Source organism: Aphidius gifuensis, linkage group LG1 (genome assembly GCF_014905175.1).
Source record: "Aphidius gifuensis isolate YNYX2018 linkage group LG1, ASM1490517v1, whole genome shotgun sequence".
Classification (NCBI taxonomy): Eukaryota; Metazoa; Arthropoda; class Insecta; order Hymenoptera; family Braconidae; genus Aphidius; species Aphidius gifuensis.
In genome coordinates this window covers 8,267,848-8,287,443 of record NC_057788.1, presented here as the reverse complement: position 1 = coordinate 8,287,443, position 19,596 = coordinate 8,267,848, and the positions used below count along the sequence as shown (strand labels likewise).

The window sequence follows — 19,596 nt, the reverse complement described above, 5'->3', positions numbered from 1 at the left end:
AGTCCCTTTGCTCTGGATCAAATTTCCAAGATCTAGAAAGTCTTTTCATCTAAATATATATTCGTAAAAGAGATAATACATTGTAGACCCACTCGTAATCTACTATTGCCTGTGGTAAACTATATGAGATTTAATTCTCTCACGGGGATTTAAAAAATATAATAAAAATTGGTCTTGCAAGATCATGTGATGTAGGTGGTAATATTAAAAATATATCCTAAAATTAAAAATAAAATTTTCTATTAATAAAAGACAAAACGCATGAAAAAGACGACACTTAACAATAGTCAACTTAATAAATAAATATATAAAGAAAATTATTGGGTATAGCATATTCTATGACTCTTCTGATGAAAAAAAAAAAAATTATATATAAAGTATAATCCAATTGAGGCACAAGTCGAACTCACAATGGCAACCCTCAGCGATTATGTTGCTTTGATCGGCAAACAAGGCCAACGAATGACGGGAGAAAAAAAAAAAAAAATCAAATATATAACAATGTAATAATATAAATAAAGATATATCAATTTTTATTTATCATTTTTTTTTTAAATTAAATATTTTTTTTTGTATTTTTTTCATTTGTTTTCAAATTGTCGTGAATTGTTGAATAAAAGTCGAGTTATGATCTAGTATATACTTAAGGGTTTGCAAGTGTTTATTAATTATTGTTAAAAATATATTTACAATTATCCCGCATTTAAAAAATTTATTCGTTATTATGATATTAAAAAAATGAGAGATATAGTATATAAGACATTGTCTTCAGACGTATTATAAATTCAGTAATCTTATTTACTGGATAACGAATGATGATGATGATTATAATAATGATGATGATAATGGTTTTGTTATATACTCTATGTGCACGCTCCATCAAGACTCTGTGATGGTGACATTATTAGCCGATCGTTACGTAAACGATCCGTGAATGCAAGATAGTGAGAGATTGAATAAGTCGCCTTAATGGATAGTGCGATAATTAATAGCCTCAAGGGAACATCCTGACTTGATGGTAGGGAATAAGAAAAGAAGAAAATAAAAAAAAGACAAATTTACGTTATGGCGTGAGAATAACACATGCAACTTGCTATTGGTATGATTATTTTTTTTTTTTTTCTTATTATTTGGTTAGTACATAATAGAATGGCTAAACATCACTATATTAATTGCGTATAAACGCATTCAAAAACACACGCGACTTTAGCATACATGCTCGTGGGAATCGTCCTTGACCTTTTTAATTTGATTAATTTTATAATTAATTGTTTAAATGATACCAAATAATTTTGACACTCAAATGAAAGGACATTTATCAATCTTAATGATTAATTTCATTAAAAAAAAATTATTTTTCTTAATTATTTTTTAATGTTTCGTAATATTTTTTTAAATACGTATTATATAAATTTGTTTTTTTTTTTCATTTGCATATTAAAATAAAGAATTAAATTTTATATATCCGTTAATTAAATTTTTTGAATACATCCGTTGGTTATTTTTTGAAAAAAAAAAAAATGAAGATATATATTTTTGTTTTATATATTTTTTGAATTTTATTTTTATATTTTGGCATGTGATTTTTATTATTTTTTCACTTGATGTAACTTGGTAAAAGTTTATACAAAAAAAAAAAGACGAAAAGGTCAAGAAAAAAAATTTGAAAAAGCCAGACGAGGCATACAAAAATGATAAATGTTCAACGAGATTTATGCTTAACCCACTGGGGTGGATTTTTTTTCATGACTTGGAAAATTTGAAATATCAATATACATTAAAAATAAAAAAAATGATAAATAAAAATAAAAGATCCTATATAATTAATAATTATTAAAAAATAAACTTATATTTTAATTTTGAAATATAATAAAGTGGCAAAATAGGATAATATATTTGCTGAGATTTTTATGTATATACAAATAAGCAATTTAAGCTCAGATTTAGGTGATTTTCAACAACGTAAAACATATTTTTTTTCACATTTTATGTGTCTCTTTATTTCCTACATTGTACATCAAGTATATCTTTTTTTTTTTTTCCTTTCTGTTTTATGATTGTCAGTGTGTTTATATATATATCTAGGGTGATGAGTGATAGCCGGAGATTTCCCCTCGTAATGTCTAGAGCCAACGCACTTTTACGATATGTGTTTTCGGCCATTAAGAACGTGCGCACCCTTTGCCGAAGGGATGAAAAATATAAATAAATATAAAAAACAAAAATAAGAAGAAGAAAAAGTAGTGGGCGGCGATGCCCAATGCATAAATAATTCTTGGTCTTTCAGGGCCAGTGCCAGCCGGAGATACTTCAAAATAGTCACAGTATGAAATGTATATATAAAAAAAAAATAAAAAAAACAAAATAGACAACAATGTCATGATGCTTAAAATGATACGAAAGAGCTTAGTTTCCGTTGTATGTTTCACTTTACTCACTGTATCTCTTTTTTGATATATATAAAAACGGAAATGTGAATCGCTTCGAGCAAAGTGGTGCATATAATTTCACGATCATCTTCCAACACTTTTACACCTAGTCTTTGATATATACATTTTTATATAAAAGAAATAACCTCAAATAAATATACATATAAAATAAAATATGCTTCGTAAAAATATATACATTAATTAATAATACAAAACATTATTTTTCGAGTAAATTTAAACAAGATTTTATATTGTAAATTTAAAAATTAAAAAGTAATAAGATGAAGAAAAAAAAAAACTATTATTAAAGTACAAGAAAAAATAAATACTCTAGAGGATTGAGGAGAGTAAAAAAAAAAATATAAAATTTATATAAAGAAATTAAATTTAAAAAAAGAAAAAATAATGAAATATGAAGACTCAGAGGTACATATTATAGGGAATCTGTCCGTCCAGGTTTCCAAGATTTAACTTGACGTAATTTTAGTTGAGAATGGAGCGCATAATTAGCATGAGAATAATAGCGGTCGGTTTCTTAATCAAACTTTTAAATAGGTTTTTCCCAATGGTTGAAAACGGGTACAAAATGCGGCCAGTCAGTTGCCTTGCCTGACAGAATCCAGCAATAGATGACGAGAAAGAAAAAAATAAAAAATACCACCCTTCGTTATCCATGTAAAAAAAATAAAAAAATTAAATTTTTAAAATATTTTTTTATATATGTATAATAATGCTAAAATGCTAATCGGTTGATATTAGTGCCTTATCAAGTCGTCGAGTTTGCCTTGAGTCGGAACAAAAAAAAAAAAAACTTTATTAAACGAAAAAAAAAAAAAATTCCATTAAAAAGTAAAATACATAATTGTTTCTGCTATTGTCATTCAAACAATACTTAATGAACTAATAAATTTTAATCAATTACATTATTTTCAATTATAAAATATAAATTGATTTGAAATAAATGAATTTTTAAAAAATATTTTCCTCAATTATACAAATTAATTTAAATGTAAATATGTAAAAAAAAAAGGAAAAAGGGAAAAGGAAAAAAAATCATAAAATTATATTAAAATCAATCATAAACAAAAAGACAGATATAAATATTTCATTGGGAAATCGTTAATTCATCATATGAATAATACAGACGATCGCGAAACCACGGTCACGCCATAATTCCCTTGTCACTCGATTTTCCACGCTCCGTCTGTCTGTCGAGTTTGTGTGTAACGTCCCTCATCATTTTTGGCCAGTATAACACACTGAATATATTCATCCATATATACATAAACCAACTGATTCTCTCTACCACCCATCATCGCCCATCATCCACCCAAGCCCAAAGCTCACCACCACGCGCACCATTCGGAAATACCTCGAGGGATGAAACGCAATCCAGGCGCATATACAGTTGTATGTGTTTATATAAAATACAGTAGACAACTAGCTCACATATATACATCAATGATTGTATATAAAAAACCTTCTGCACACGCGGTTTTCCTGATAATTCGATCCCCCGAAAGCACTATATTCAGTTGTACTCCATATATACACCTTTACATGCAAAACTAAAATCCTTTTGAGAGTAAAAAAAAAATCAATGTTAGTATTACACATTTGAAAAAATAGAGAATTTCAAATTGATTAAAATTTTGATGAAACTCATACATCCAAATAATTTTTTTTTTTATCTTTTTTCTATACTATTTTGTACATGTGTGTGTGTTGAAAAAAAAATATTTTTCGATGGTATTTTGATGATGGAAAAAATATGATCAATATATGTGTGTATAAAATAAAAAAAAAAATAAAGATTTGTTTTTTTTTTTATATACTTCAAGGCTTCTATATGAAAAAAATATTATATACAAAGAAAAAATAATAATAAATGAAAAACATGATAAATAAAAAATAAAATTAAGACTGATATTTTTGTCACGATGCAGAGTAAAGACCAAAATATTTAATTGTATGTTATATGTATCTTTAGAAATATGTGTATATAGGTATATTGTGGAATATCATTAGCGTGAATATAATGGACCGACAATTAACGGTTCAAGCTATGCATAAATCTTGGTTATGAAAGAAACGACACTCCAAGTGACGCGACTGAGGTGATATTTAAATAAATAAGTATCATTGTAAAGTTGAGACAGCAAAAAGTGAGATACCATCGGAAATGAGATAACTTTTTTTCTTTTTTTTTTTATTCATTAATATATGGTTGTGTTATTTGTATGTGTATATAATACGTCTGTCATCAACATGAAAAATATATCAACTAAAATATGACATGCCCCATTTCCGCCTGATTTCCAAGTATCTCATAATGACGAAAAAATATGCTAAATAAATGAACAAAAAAAAAAAAAAAAATATACGTCATTTATGGGTTAGTCAGAATATTGATAAATTATTAAAAAAATTTTTTAAAAATAATTTACAATAAATTGCGCGTTGAATTAATTTTTATTATAAAAAAAAAATTATATTTATAAAAATTGCATATATATTTTGAATAGAAAAATAATAAAAATAAAAGTTGTTGAATTGAATCTAAAGGGACATGATGATGAACCCGTTGAAACGATGCGTGAAAAAAAAAATCAACTCGTCTGCAATGGCGAGTCAAACCGCACAGTGGTACGCGTGGCTGCACACGCGGCTGTTTTCTCCACCCTCTTCATCATCAAAAATATTCTGTGTGTGTATAAGTGCGTGTTATGCCACATCGCAACGGATTCACTCAGGGGGGTTGATGTGCAATCTATCGAAAGATATTCATGGGGCTGGCCGTTTGGACTCCCATCATATCATCACCCTTATATCCACACACATACATGTATGAAATATATATATGCATCAGCAATAACTGTCGTGTCACGATGTCTTATTGATTGTATACCCAGATATTTTATCTCTTTTTTTCTCTCTCTTTTTAGCTTGAGGAATTTTCGGATTTGCAATCATCATAATATCCAAGATGTCATATAGCCCCAATGTCGATCGAAAACGAATAAAAATGTGTAAAATGTTAAGTCAACATTGAAAATGAATTCTCAGAAATATATTAGATTTTGAGATAAACCAAGAACTTGGAAGTCGTATTATTATGTCTATTATAAAATCAAAAATAATGACTTTTATTTATTCATTTTTTTTTGATCTATCTATTTTTTATTTTTATTTTTTTTATATAATCATTTTTTGATGATTCAATACTTGACCGATTGTGATCTTTTTTTTTTTTTTTTACTACCCTTTTACAGTTAAAATCACCACACATAGCGACAGGGATAATCTAAGTTTCATTTATCACGTTTTTTCGAGCTTGACCGATGGACTTTTACCCCGTAAATATTTGCCTAAGTCGCAGTGCTATTTTATATTTCAAAAATATCATCCATTATACACTAATCGTATTTACAATTTTTTTTTTTTTATATTTTTATTTTTGAATAAAATTTTGATGGAATACATTATGTAAAAAAAGGACATGGAAAAAAAGTATTAACAAAAAAATAAAATGATTATTGATAATGTTCTTGAACAAAGTTGGGGAGATGGGTTTATTTTCTTATCATGTTTATTCCAAAATTTTGGAAGATTAGACCCCTTCATTGCTAAAGTGACAATGTATACTTATTTGATCTTGGGTATTTGTTGATGTTTTTCATTTGGATAGACCCAAGTGACGTTTGTAATGAACTTATAATGGTTTTAGTTGAAGAATAAAAGATTTTCGTTGAGGGAAATCTTTGCAAACAATACCGAAAGCTTATTTCTTTATCATTTTATTTTTTGAAGCTCCATGAAAATTTCTGATTCACTAGGAGATTCACATTGGTATTCAATTTTCGATGGCCAAAAATGTGTTACAATTTATTCTTCATGTCTCATAAATCAAGAGCAGAGATTTTTCAATTAAAAAATTTACTAATGAATATTATTTCCGTTTATTTAAACTTTGTATTTGCTATTTAATATTTGTTTTTTCAATTTTTATTTTTGTGGTATTTTTTATTCGTTGAATATTGGCATTTAATCTCAATAATGTTGGCCCCTTCGGTCAAAAAATAGACAATAGATATACTAAGACCTGTCATATCTCCAGGGGATGATTCAACATGACAGCCAACAGGAGGGTATAGTAATTCTAGCTTACTTTTTTCATCCCCCATTCTTCAATTCAACACATGATATGCAATATATAGCCTGACGTTCGCGGATTCCACGCGTGCCACCCCCGTTATTAAATAGTCAGACCCTTGCAAAAATTTAATGATGTATAAACTATGCGTTAGATTAGTTACGCGGTCAAATATTCAAAGCTTTTCTTAGTCTTCATGTGGCTGTCTTTAAAGGGTGAATATTTGTTGTGGTTTTACGAGTTTTATTGAGTCAACTCTAATAGAAGTAGCCTATTAAATAATTTTTTTTTTTTTTTAAATAAAATGTCCAAAAAAAAGTTCGAGAACGCAGATGCAAATTTGTGATTTTATTTTTTTTTTAATTGAGGGTCTGGATGCAATAACACCCTGAGCGCTTGAAGACTGTTATATAGCGCTCAATGTATTATTGCATCCAGACCCTTAATTGGCAACCTGAAATACTGATTGCCCGGATTCCACAAATATAAACAAAATTTTGGATAACTTAAGTTCAATTTTTAGATGCAAAAAAATATTTTGATAAATCTAAATACTGAAATATAAGGATGCTATTTTCATTTCCGTCAATGGCATCATAGACAATCTGGTTCAATACCAAAACTTAAAATATATTGATGTTGATACTTTGATTTTTGATTTTGGTTAACTAACCTTTTGTATGAGCATTCTTATGTTCATTTTTTTTCTGAAATTAAAACTTTATTATTTCAAATAAATTTTAATTATGATTTTTAATGAATATTCCTGGTGGAAATACCTCTCCGATGTTCCCTACCGTTCTCCGACTTTTTACGAAAATGACCCATGGTTTGAGAAATGGCGGAGAAATGGGTCGAAGAAAATTTGATAAAGTCGGAGAAATATTTCCACCAGAGATATTCATTAAAAGTAATGATTAAAATTTATTTTAAATAATAAAGTTTTAATTTGAGAAAAAAAATAAACATAATAATGCTCATAGAAAAGGCTAGTAAGTAAAAATCAAGAATGAAAATACCAGCATAAATATATTTTAAGATGTGGTATTGAACCAGATTGTCTATATAACGCCATTAATGGTATATAAACTATACTAATACATTTATGCCCTTATATATACCCTTATAGCTTACCAAAATTTTTTTCTGTATATTTCATATAGATTGTGTATAGATTATATATAGATTATACATACTAAATAGGCCCAAAACTATGTATTATCTATGTAAAACTTATACATAATCTATGTAAATTTTATATATAATTTATATTATACTTTTCCACGTGTCAATTGACGGAAATGAAAATAGAATCCTTGTATATCAGTATTTGGATCTATTAATTTTAAGGCTTACACTGATAGTCTGTTAGCAGAAGAGTATTCTTTTTCAGAGTAATTCTGCTTGCCAATCGAGGGTCTGGATGCAATAATACGTTGAGAGCTATAACATTCTTCGAGCGCTAAACGTGTTATTGCATCCAGACTCTCAATTATGATTCAATTAATTATATACCAATTGATAATTTTTATCTATAAATTATTAAAAGATTGTAAATTATTTTGGTTGATCAGAGTCAAGCATTACAGTCTTGTGTCTTATAGACCAAAGCTCGGTTCTACAGGGTATTATAAAGGTAGAGGGTAAATCAGGGTGAATAAAGTCACCCTTCATAGTGACTCTATAGGCTTGTGTGTAGTTATAGATATTACATATAGGGGTGCCTTTACAATATTTCTTTTGATTAGTCTTCCTTCTTTTTCACCCCGTTGTATTTTGCAATCAAGGTAATTATTTTAAGGCTTCAATTGACGTGTCTTTCATAATCAAAATTTAAAAAAAAAAAATCTATTTTCAACTATAAAAATCTCTCTGAATGATCAAAAAAAAAAATAAATTAAAAAAGCCATAATTATCATATTATCTACTTAAATGAGCTTAAAAATATCATGTCATAAAATTGTAATAAAAAATTTAAAAAAGCAATTTAATTATATTTAAAATATCAACAGATTAAAAATATATAAATTTTCAATATATATTAAATCGGTATATAAAATATAAAAGTAAATTCTTTTTGAAAAAATTTTTAAAGTTAGCCAGCAGTGTCAGCAAGGTATATTTTATATATATAGAGTTGGAAAGACAAAATATATATAGATAATAAGGGTGAGTGAAGACTGTGCAAAGGGCATCTCATTCTAATTGCCCCGGACTTCCTTTCATCCCCTTTGTGTGACCCCCGGGTGTGTTTCCTCCCAAAGATTCCCTTCGAGTTATCTCATACCCTCACTCATATAAATTTTTACTCATCTTCCACTCTGTCTCTGCCTCCTTTTCTCTGCTAGTGCCTCAACTAGCTCCTAAGTCATTTTTGCGATTAATTTTTCCTTCCAATTTGCACGCGGTAGTAATTAAGGGACGGTCCGGAGATGATGTATATATATAGTTACAAGAAAGATGGGGTGTATAATATTCGACGTTAAGGTGGAGGATTTTATATACACAGATATGAAAGAGAAAGAGAGCAAGACAAGAGACTAAAATCAGTAGAAAAAGGTGGAGTTAGTTGCACGAAAACGGTACATCATATTCTCCAAGGGGTTGCTTCTCATTCGTAGCGTTCCGGACTCAACGTTTCCTTAGAAACAATGAATACCAGTATATACAATTCTAACGCGACGATCAGCGGTAAACTATCCATTTCGCTATTGTTCTCGTGCATCTTTTAGTATACGCACGGAACCACTTGAATATTAGAATTAATTATATCCAATCAATTCACTTTTCAATTGCAAAATTATGAAAATATTATAAGTGGATTCATTTATTTTCAAATTGTAATTTTTTTCATTGGCAATTTAAATATTATAAACATACATTAATCCTGTATAAATGAATTGATTTTAAGTAATGAAAATTAGCTAAAATAAATCTTAAAAAAATTGAGGTCAGAGTATTCATGAAAACAAAAATTTGTAAAGAAAGAAAAAAAGAGGTCATAGGGAAATAGTTTGCCAACAGTAATGTCTTTTAACCCTCATCATGAAGCTACTACGATGATTATGATGATGATGATGCATCAAATCTGTAGTTTGTTGAAAATATATATAGAGTACATGTGAAGAGAATGAGTGCTTCATTTGAGTAAGTGAATGAAATGAGTGAGAGTAATATAAATAGAAATAAAAGAGAAAAAATATTTGTACAAATGATAGTTTGGATGTAGCATGATTCTCTGTATGGTGCATGGTGGATGAAATGGCAATTGGAAAAGGTAGTTGAAAATAGAGTGCGCAGCCAATGTGAGTCAGTTCATTTCCTGTGCGGGCCATTAGTTGATGAGCCTCAAGTCTGAGCGTCCATCGCCCCTGGCTGCTCTCAAGTTGTATACCGTTATGTGCAACTGAGAGATGTTATCAGAGAAAAAAAAAAATTAATAAAAAAACGTATCAACACATCCCCCTATCGACTCAAAAATCAAACCCACTAATTTTACTATATATATATTTCATTTTGAAGTGCTTGAACTTTTTTTTTTTTGCAATTATAATGAGCTTATTGTATTGGACAATAGGTCTATTGCAATTATTTATAATTTTATTTTTGCTAACTGATACTTGGTCATCATAAAAACCCCATTAAAATATATGCCTAAACTATCCAGTAATGATCAAATATTAAATACAGATGTAATCAAATCATACGTTGATTAATATACAAGGATTTCTATAGAAATAAGGCAAAGTATATAAGGCACAAGGAAAGAGTAAAATTTACGGACAAGCAAGCAGCTGAATGAGCCAAGTACTTGATTCTCAATGCTGTATATTTCATTTTACTTTATTTTTTTGTACCAACCAGCAATCACCCTATCTCGTGCATTATCTTTATTAAACACCTCCCTAAAAAAAAAATGAAAAAAAAAAAAGCCTCTTTATCCTTTTTTCTACTTTTTTTTTCAACCAGCCGTTTCGAGATCACTTTCTTTTTTTTTTCTTTTTTTGTTATTTTTTATTTCCTTTAAAAATACTGCAAAATGAATTTTCAGGCTTACAGTCAGACTTGCCTTCAGCACTTTCTTTTCTTGGCTCAGTTTAGGATTTACTTTTCTTCAATTTTTTTTTTCCATTTGTATGATTTCAAATAATTTTTAGCTCTTAGATTAACTAATAAAATATTTTAAAAGCTCATGTATTTAAAAGTAATGACAAAAAATATGTGTTGATGGATCAAAAAATTAAATTATAAATTAAAAATTAAATAAGAAAATCAAGGTTCAAAAAAAAAAAAAAGATGGGAAGATGCAAGGAAGTAATGTAAAAAGAGGTTTTGTCTTTGAATGAGAAGGATGAAGGGTGACGGTTCAGTCAGTTAAGCTAGAAATTCTTTGTATAGAAATTTTGGAATGGAATAAAATCTTGGCATAAATCCGCCGCCTTAGAGTCTGTCAAGGGTCCTCTTGTTCTGCTCTTCTATGTCCTACTCTTTTTCTCATACCCAATCACCAAACATCAAGAACGAGCAGTCGATGAATATTGATCGTTTTCATTCTTCCATCGTCCGGTTGTAACAAAATCAAACTCTCATTTTACTTCCACTCTCTCTAGTTTTCTTAACTTTCACAAATAAACCCTCCAACTTGATTCGCAACGTGTCCAAAAAAAAACGATCAACATACTTGCTGTATCACTATTTATATTGATCTTTTTATCTTGATAAAAAGCTAGTTATACTTGGCACGATTTACTCTATTCCAGATAAAGATTTTAGTTTGGTAAATTCATATATCCAAACAATAGAGTATATAAAACTCATGTGTCCATTGTGAGTGTAATTATTTTTTTCATCTTCATTACTTAATGTCTATCAGTTACAATACAATTGCTACTTGTTGCACCTTCTTTTTATTTTCAATAATAAATCAACAGTCATGATGTCAGTTAAATAATTGTCTCATCATTTGTCAATTGTTTCTTTTGTATTTTTTACATTTTAAAATATCAATAATGATTTTTCTTAACGACTTAATTACTACTTGTTGAACTCAACAATTCATTTTCTTTCAAAAATCATTTTAAACTATATGAAAAGCTTTTCTGAATGATTTTCAAATGAAAAATATATAAAATATTTCATATCTGAATACCAAGTGAAAAATCTGCATATCAGAAAAGGGTGCATATATTGAATATGTTATCTGATAAACGTTACCATGGTGACAATACTATTCTGCAATTAAATTTGAAAAGAAATTACAAGGACGAATGATTTTAAATAAAAGCTCTCAATTGCTTTTTTTTATTTAAATTATCTAAATATATATTATATTGATAAAACGTTTATGTTTTTACTATTATCATTCAAAGACTCTTCATTAAAAAAAGCTCTAAAAAATTCAAAAAGCTCGTCAATAATGTCAAGTTGACCTACACATTCAAATAAACAACAATCATCAAATTTACAAACTTGTTCAACCAGATAAATTGCGTTATCATATGTTTTTATTTAAGTGTCGTGATTTATAAATATATATTTTTAATGTGACAATCAGCTGCATGAGTGTGTAAAATAAATGTACAAGTGTGTGAGCAATTAATGTGTGACATTTAAAGACAATTGAAAATATATATAACGATAAAAATAAAAATGTGAGTTACGTTTGTGACATGAACAACAGAAGCCGTATGATGCATCTGTCAGGCAAAAAGTGAGAAGTAAAGACGGAAGAAAAGACTGCGTTCTGATATCGCACTTCAGACACGTGTATAAGCACATTCATTTTTTTACACGTGTATGAAATATTCTCCATCATATACCCTTTCCGTTTCTTTTTTTTTTTTTGTTTCCTCTCTCATTTTTTGCTGTTGTTTTTATTTATTTATATATATTTTTTAGTTTTATCTTGGCCTTTTTCATTCAGCCCTCAGCCCTACAGTAAAATGCATCAGTGTTTCCGGTATTGATCTATCGCGCAGCTTTCCTGGACGTTTCTCGTGACGCTGAGAACCGTTCCGGAGACGTGTATTGTTTTTTTTTTTTTTATTTTCAATATTTATCCATATGTGTGTATGTGAACTTGCGTGTGGTTATGTTTGTGTGTGGATGAGTGTATTCATGCGAATATATGTCGGTTCACGCGTGTGAAAGCCCGTGATAACTATCCGAACAGACATCCCTCTTCGAGTGTGATGATTTTGACAATAGAAAAAAAAAATATCTTCCCTCTTTGATTCTCTCAATATCTATAAACAAATAAATAAAAAAAAATATCTTCACATAAGATGGAACTGATGGAAAAATAAAAAAACACAGATTATTGATTTACTGCAATATGTAATTTATTTTCCCTTATTTTATGTTTATATATTTTTACCTCGACTACCCATCAGATGAAAAAAAAAGAGGGAAAAAGCTTCGATAAAATATGGGAAGAAGAAAAAAAAAAAAAAATTGGCAATTCGTCGGAAAATAAAACATGTGAGAACGATTGACCTCGCGATTTTACTCGATAATTCATAATGGGCGGGATGGCTGGCCGAGTTTCACGGACGAACGAGAGGGCGCCGGGCGTCGTACTACCGGAAGTGCGTCTAATGCATCCGTCTGGGGTCACGCGTCATCTCGTTTCCGGCTATGGCCATTACGAAATAGTAGGGCTTCTATATATTCATCGATGTCAACCAACGCGGGAGAATAAAATATATATTTACACAATCATAACCTTACTAAATTTATCAGAAATTTGAAAAACTATATTTTTTTTATTTCATCCGTACATTGCTTGATCATTTTATCATCTTTCACATGTGGTCATTTATTAAAAATTTTTGTTCAGGAAATAAATAGCAATCCATATCTAATGATGTAAAAAATTAAAAAATTAATGTTCAAAAAAAAATATATGAGATGAAGGTAATGCGGCCTCATGGGCAGTCTTGCGGCTATATACGTTCCTCCCACGCATGTCGGAGCGCATGCGTCGGGCCTCCCTTAAAACAATGCGTCAACCAATCTGGAAAGACAAAGAGACGCGCAGATGATTGGTTCGCTCTTGGGAGCCAATCTTTTATATAACATATATCCACATGTTACACACTTTTTGGTGTCTCAGACGTCTGACCCCTTCAACTTTATTCTACTTTTTTTTTTTTGCTGTTTCTACTTTCTTTCACTATTAAACAGCTTTGAACAACCTTTTTGCTTTTTATTCTTGCATTATTTCATGTGTGTTTATTTGTATTTTTAGTTTATTTGATTTTTTTTTTTCATCTTGCTTTTTTAAATTTATTTATAAATTAAAAGACGAGTCTCAGTAATTCAATATTTTTTAATATATATATTTGCCAATCGATAGGACATGTGAAGAAGTACGACATACCGATTTGAGTGTATGATGAATTTTAATATTTTTTTTCTCAACAGCATCTTATGATATCTGATGAAAAATATTTTATAAAAATTACTATGCTCGTACTGTTAGCCTGGGTTATATGGTATGCATTCAACAAAAAAAATTATCATACTACACAGTTTTTTTTTTATTTCAAGATTAATAGTTTTTATGAAAAATTTAATACATTTTTTAAATAAAAAAATATATATACATAAGCTATATTCATCTAAATATTATACCAAATCCGATAGAAAAAAAAAATTATCATTATCTAAGATTTAATTTACAGATTTAAGTCAAGATTAGATTTTCTTTTTTTTTACTGTAGCAAGAAAAGTTGTCGGTGGTAAAAAAGAAAAAAAAAACGCCACACATTGTCAAACACTTATATATTTTTTAAGTTTTATTTTTCTTACCTTTTTTTTTTTCCAAGTTTTTTATGTATTTTTTTTCATCTTTTTACCGCGCGCATATATTCGTCAATCTGAGTTGTCCATCATCGCGTATATTTTTTTTTTAGCGGCTCTCTTGTGCATACGGGACGTCGAGCAGATAAATCGATAATCGGTATATACAGACGTATTCAATCCGTAAAGAAGGTACAAAGATACAGAAAAGAAAAAATAAAAATATATATATCGGAAAGAGTAGAAGGAGAGCTTAAAGGACCTTCTTTTTTTTCATCCCCCTTACTAGTTGGCGGCCTTCTCTTCTTTCATCGTCGTCGCCTTATTAGCAAAATCCCTCAACGCGAAAGAATATAAAAAAAAAAGAGCTCATGCTCGAGTGGTTTCGCATCTTTTGGTTATTTTTTCTTTTCGTAGAATTTTATAATTCAAAAAGAAGCACCATTTGCATGCGGAAAATAAAATTTTTCAATGTTAAATTTTTCATATTATTATTAGACCCCAAACATGAATTTATATATAATTATTATTTCGTACTTTTATGGTACGGATTACAAGTGTTCATATATGAATATTTATATGCAGACAGCTTGCTATGTATATCTATATTTCCACATGCATTTTGTGCATTAAAAATTGAAAATAATAAACATATGCAGGCGAATAAAGACCATGGATTATATTGGGTACCTATACATTTTATAAATAAAAAAAAAACACAAAATTCAACTGCTTAAATAGCTGAAAAGCTCTGGTAAACAAAAAATTAAAAAAACAAAAAATAAATTAATATTTGTGGACTAGTACATGGTTAACCAGTTAAAACGTCATTACACATTATTATTACTATTATTTTTTTTTATCCCAATCCGTCCAATACCCAATTATTATTCAAAAAAATTCAATAATAAATAAAACAATAGAAACAATAAAAATAAACAAAGCCCATCCAAGAAAATTGAATAATTAAAACAACAAAAAAATAAATTTATTATTAAAGTCAAAAATATTTATTTGGGATCAAGTTGTTGAGACGTAAATTGGATAAAAGCTTTCCCCAACATTTGTATTAAATTAAAAATAAATATATCCCGACTAATTACTTGAAAATAAAAGAAAATAATAATAATATAAATAAGCTTGAAAAAAAAAAATTTTAAGCAAGGTGTAAATAGTCGCCGAAAAAAAAAATAAAATAAATCAGTTAAGAGAGTGTACAAAATTTTTTGGGATGAATGGTTTTTTAACAGGTCCCAAACAAAGCTTCAAGATAATATCGTTTGGGGGCAGCAGTGTGTATAGAAAAATTGAACACAAAAAATAAAAAAAAGCACACGTATAAAAGTGTGGGTGTGTATGTGTGTGGTAAATCTCAAGTCATTTTTCACTGTTGATGTGATGAATTTGTTTTTTCATTTTATTTTTTTTTTTATAATATGATTAATTATTAAGTACAAACTATAATCTCCCCTCAAGTGAGAAAAGTATTATTAGTATAATTTTCACCCTTCTTGAATATTGCCTCAATAATTTCAAGGATGACAGTATAAATAATAATTTTTATATTTTATTCTAAAAAAATATAGATAAATAAAAATAGTACTTGGTATGTTAGTTGATGCTCAAATATATAGATGCTATTGCATAGATTAGTATCATGTATATGCCAAGACAGAAAACACAAGTAAGAAACAAGAATGTCTGTATAATGATGATGACAAAGAGAAAGAAGAAATAGATGACGAGAAAAGCATTAATAAGCGTAATATATGAGGGAGTCTTTTGTAAAGCACTGGACGTATTTAAGCAGTGCGTCAAGCACCCTAGTTATTCTTGGTATGAGAAAAATTTTTTTACAATGACATGATATATTTCAGTGACAAATACTTATAGCTATATGAGAATGATATATAGATCATCAAGACAATATAAGAATAAAAATTTTTAAAAAAGTTTTTTTTTTTCTTTCGAAGTAGTTTATTCTTTGGAAAGAATTTAGTAACATTTATAATTAAGTAACAATATTATACATTGATTGTAATTTTGATAATACTTTATTTTTTATTTTGTTATACTGATAAATCAATTTATCTGTTACTTAAAAGTGCTCGATTATTATTTTCCAAATATTTTCTTTGTCAATAAGAAGATTGCCTGAATTTCAATTTTTCAATTCATTGGAGCTTTATAATTTTTAGAAATTTTTGTAATATCACTAACTACAAGTGGAGTAAAATTGCTCTGTTATAATATCAATCCAAAAAAATTTTTAAAATGCCTTAAATTGTTCAAATAATAAGATAATTTTGAAAAATAAAATTATCAAATTAAAAGAATGACACATAAAATTTAAAATAGCTCTTTTATATATTCATCATTGTTTATTTCAACATGATACTTATCTCTGGACAATAAAAACATCCCGTTGCTTTTAATAAAAATACACAACACAAGTACTTAATACACTGTGTGATCAGACATTCACCAAAACCTAAATTGCATTGCATACAATTCATTAAACCCTTGTGTTTTATATTTACAAAAAAAAAAAATATATATTTTTATTAATAAAACTATCAAAGAAATAAATTTAATTAAAAAACAAATATATATTTTTCCAAAAAATTAATCACATATAAATATAATTCGTATAAATTTATATACTATTAAATATAAGTAGTGTTTTTTTTTTAAATTCTATATATTTTTTTTTATAAAAACATTAAAGCGGATGAGGTGGGGTGAGTGGGTGGTGTTGAATTGAACGACACGTAACACGTGGACATGAAGAGTGGTCCATGAAGAAGATAAACGGATTACGGCCGCTTTGTGTCAACGATGATCCGGCTTGCACCCGAATTTACTGTAGCACACCCCTCTCCCCTTGTACCACCCTCACAAACCTGTACAATCTCAATATATATACGTATGTATATACCAGTCCTTTATCCTGTTCTCTCATATGTTCTCATCTCATTTTATCATTCCCAGTATAAATCGTTATAACTCATTTACTCTTTCATCCAACAAGTCCATCGCAAATGGCATATTACACGCTCGACTGCTGGTAATACTCAAGCCCCAATTCAACTCTATATCCTGAATGTATATGATAACCAATTTCATTATTATTCATTTTTAAAATAAGATATATTATTACATTTTTTTTTCCTACATAAATAGTTGAATAAAAAAAAATTAATTACACATTTTTACATGTAGTAGTTTTTTTTTTTAATTGAAAATATCTTATGTTGTATTTTTTTATTTTATTTTAATATATTTTTGATTGATGTATATAAATTTTTTTTAATTTTGGATTTGAATTGAAATTTTAACATTCCAAATGGTATAATCTCTGAGTGATAATTATTCAGCATACCATAGAAAAGTATTTTTTTTTTTTTCTTTTATTTATATTTTTTTTTGTATGTGTCCAAGGATCAACGAGAATATTACATTTTTCGCATAAATCACCACCCGTTGAGTCTCACCAGGTTTCCAATAAAACACTTTGATCTCATCGAACGAGAAAGACCCGTCCCCGCGATATTTTTGATAATATAAAGCTTCTTTAGGGGTTGCTTTGTCACATGATAACACCATAAGGTTTCCATCATCTATACATAAACTTTAAGAGACATTTTAATATTACACACAATTTGCAATTTTCTCTAATACCTTTTTTTCATTATGTATTAATAATAATAATATATATCAAACAGAGTTATCAAAACATGAAAAAGAAGAAGAAAAAAATTAAAACAAAAATAAAAAAATAAAATATCCTGCTGCGAGCAATTAATCTCGCCCTTTTTTTTTTCTCATTTACCCTTTTTTTTCTTTCACCTACATCTTGAATTTTTTTTTTTTTTTTATATTCATTTTAATTTATATTTTTTCTCTGTTTTACTTTTTTTTTTTTCTTCTTTATCATTTAATCGAAGTCGTTGACTTGCAGAGCCTTCTCGTGTGTCTTCAGGGACTTGGGTATATATTGATATTAAGAGACGTGTGTCCCTCGTGCAATGTTTTACGTCGTCGCTCGATTAAAGGATTCAAAGAAACCCAGAGCTCCCGCGCACAATGTACACACAACTAAAATCCCTTGGGTTTACACGGGTAAAAAATGAAAAAAAAAAAAAACGCGTCATACTGACTCTCCAGTTTCATGTAGACAGAGTTTAGAGGCCTGGTATGTACGTAAAAACCTCGTTGACTAGCTTCCACTGATTGCTGTTGCATCTTTGATGAGCCAGACCAGACGACCATGGGGGGCTATGAGAAAAACGAGCACCGTAAAATCTAGAGGGTGCCCTTTTACCCTCTACCCTCTTGTCTCTCCCTCTCTTGGCACGAACCCTGTGCAAAGAATGAAACGTTGAGATTGATATTTCAAGCAGACAAGGCAAGCACAGATTACATAAGAAAAAAAATAAAAATAACTGACGTGATAAAAAAAAATATACACTATAAGTATTAATGTTATTTTTAAGCGATAATTGAATTTTAAATTTGTTTTAAAAAGTATATAATGATTTTTGAATAATGAATTAAATTTTTTTTTATTTTTTTATTTTGTTGCAGATCATGAAGCCATCATACATAGAGTCCTATCATTAAAAATTGTAAGTGAATATGTATAAAATTAAAATATATATCTTTTAATTAACATTTTATGCATGATTATATTTTAATTTCCATAAAATTACAAGAAATTTTTTAAATAGTACAAACAAGCATAATAATATACAAATATAAAGTTTTGTAATATATTTATTATGTGGTTGTATTTTATGTCACGTCAATTATATTCTAGATATATTTTACATATAACACTTTGAGTTTATAAAAAAATATTGAGATCTCTCAGCCAGCCCCCCGCTTTCCTCCCAAGGGCGGCAAAATCAAAGTAAACTAGTACAGTATAAAATAATAATTACATATTTATAATTTAACATTTATAAAATAATTTAAAAGTTAATAATATAATAAAATTTATTTTTTTTTTATAATCATATTTAAAAATCTTTTAATAAATTTTTTACAAGTTGAATTAAATGATAAATCATAGATATAATACATAAAGAAGCAAAAAAAAAAAAAAATTGTTGACATACACGTGCCCATCGGTTTAGTATTTTTTCGTTTTTGAGTTGTCATCAGTATCAGCTGTATAAAAAAGATTTCTATTTGATAAAAGTATGATTC

At 28.2% G+C, this 19,596-nt stretch overlaps 1 protein-coding gene across 3 annotated transcripts in view; it reads left to right on the top strand.

Moving 5' to 3' along the window:
• The window catches only part of LOC122847579 (transcription factor Sox-2-like), a 207,752-nt gene that overhangs the window by 89,169 nt on the left and 98,987 nt on the right, over positions 1 to 19,596 (top strand). For all 3 annotated transcript variants that reach the window (XR_006373385.1, XR_006373383.1, XR_006373384.1), the window contains one exon: positions 18,973 to 19,013. The gene's annotated coding sequence lies outside the window, so the exon portion shown is untranslated. The remainder of the gene's footprint in view (positions 1 to 18,972; positions 19,014 to 19,596) is intronic.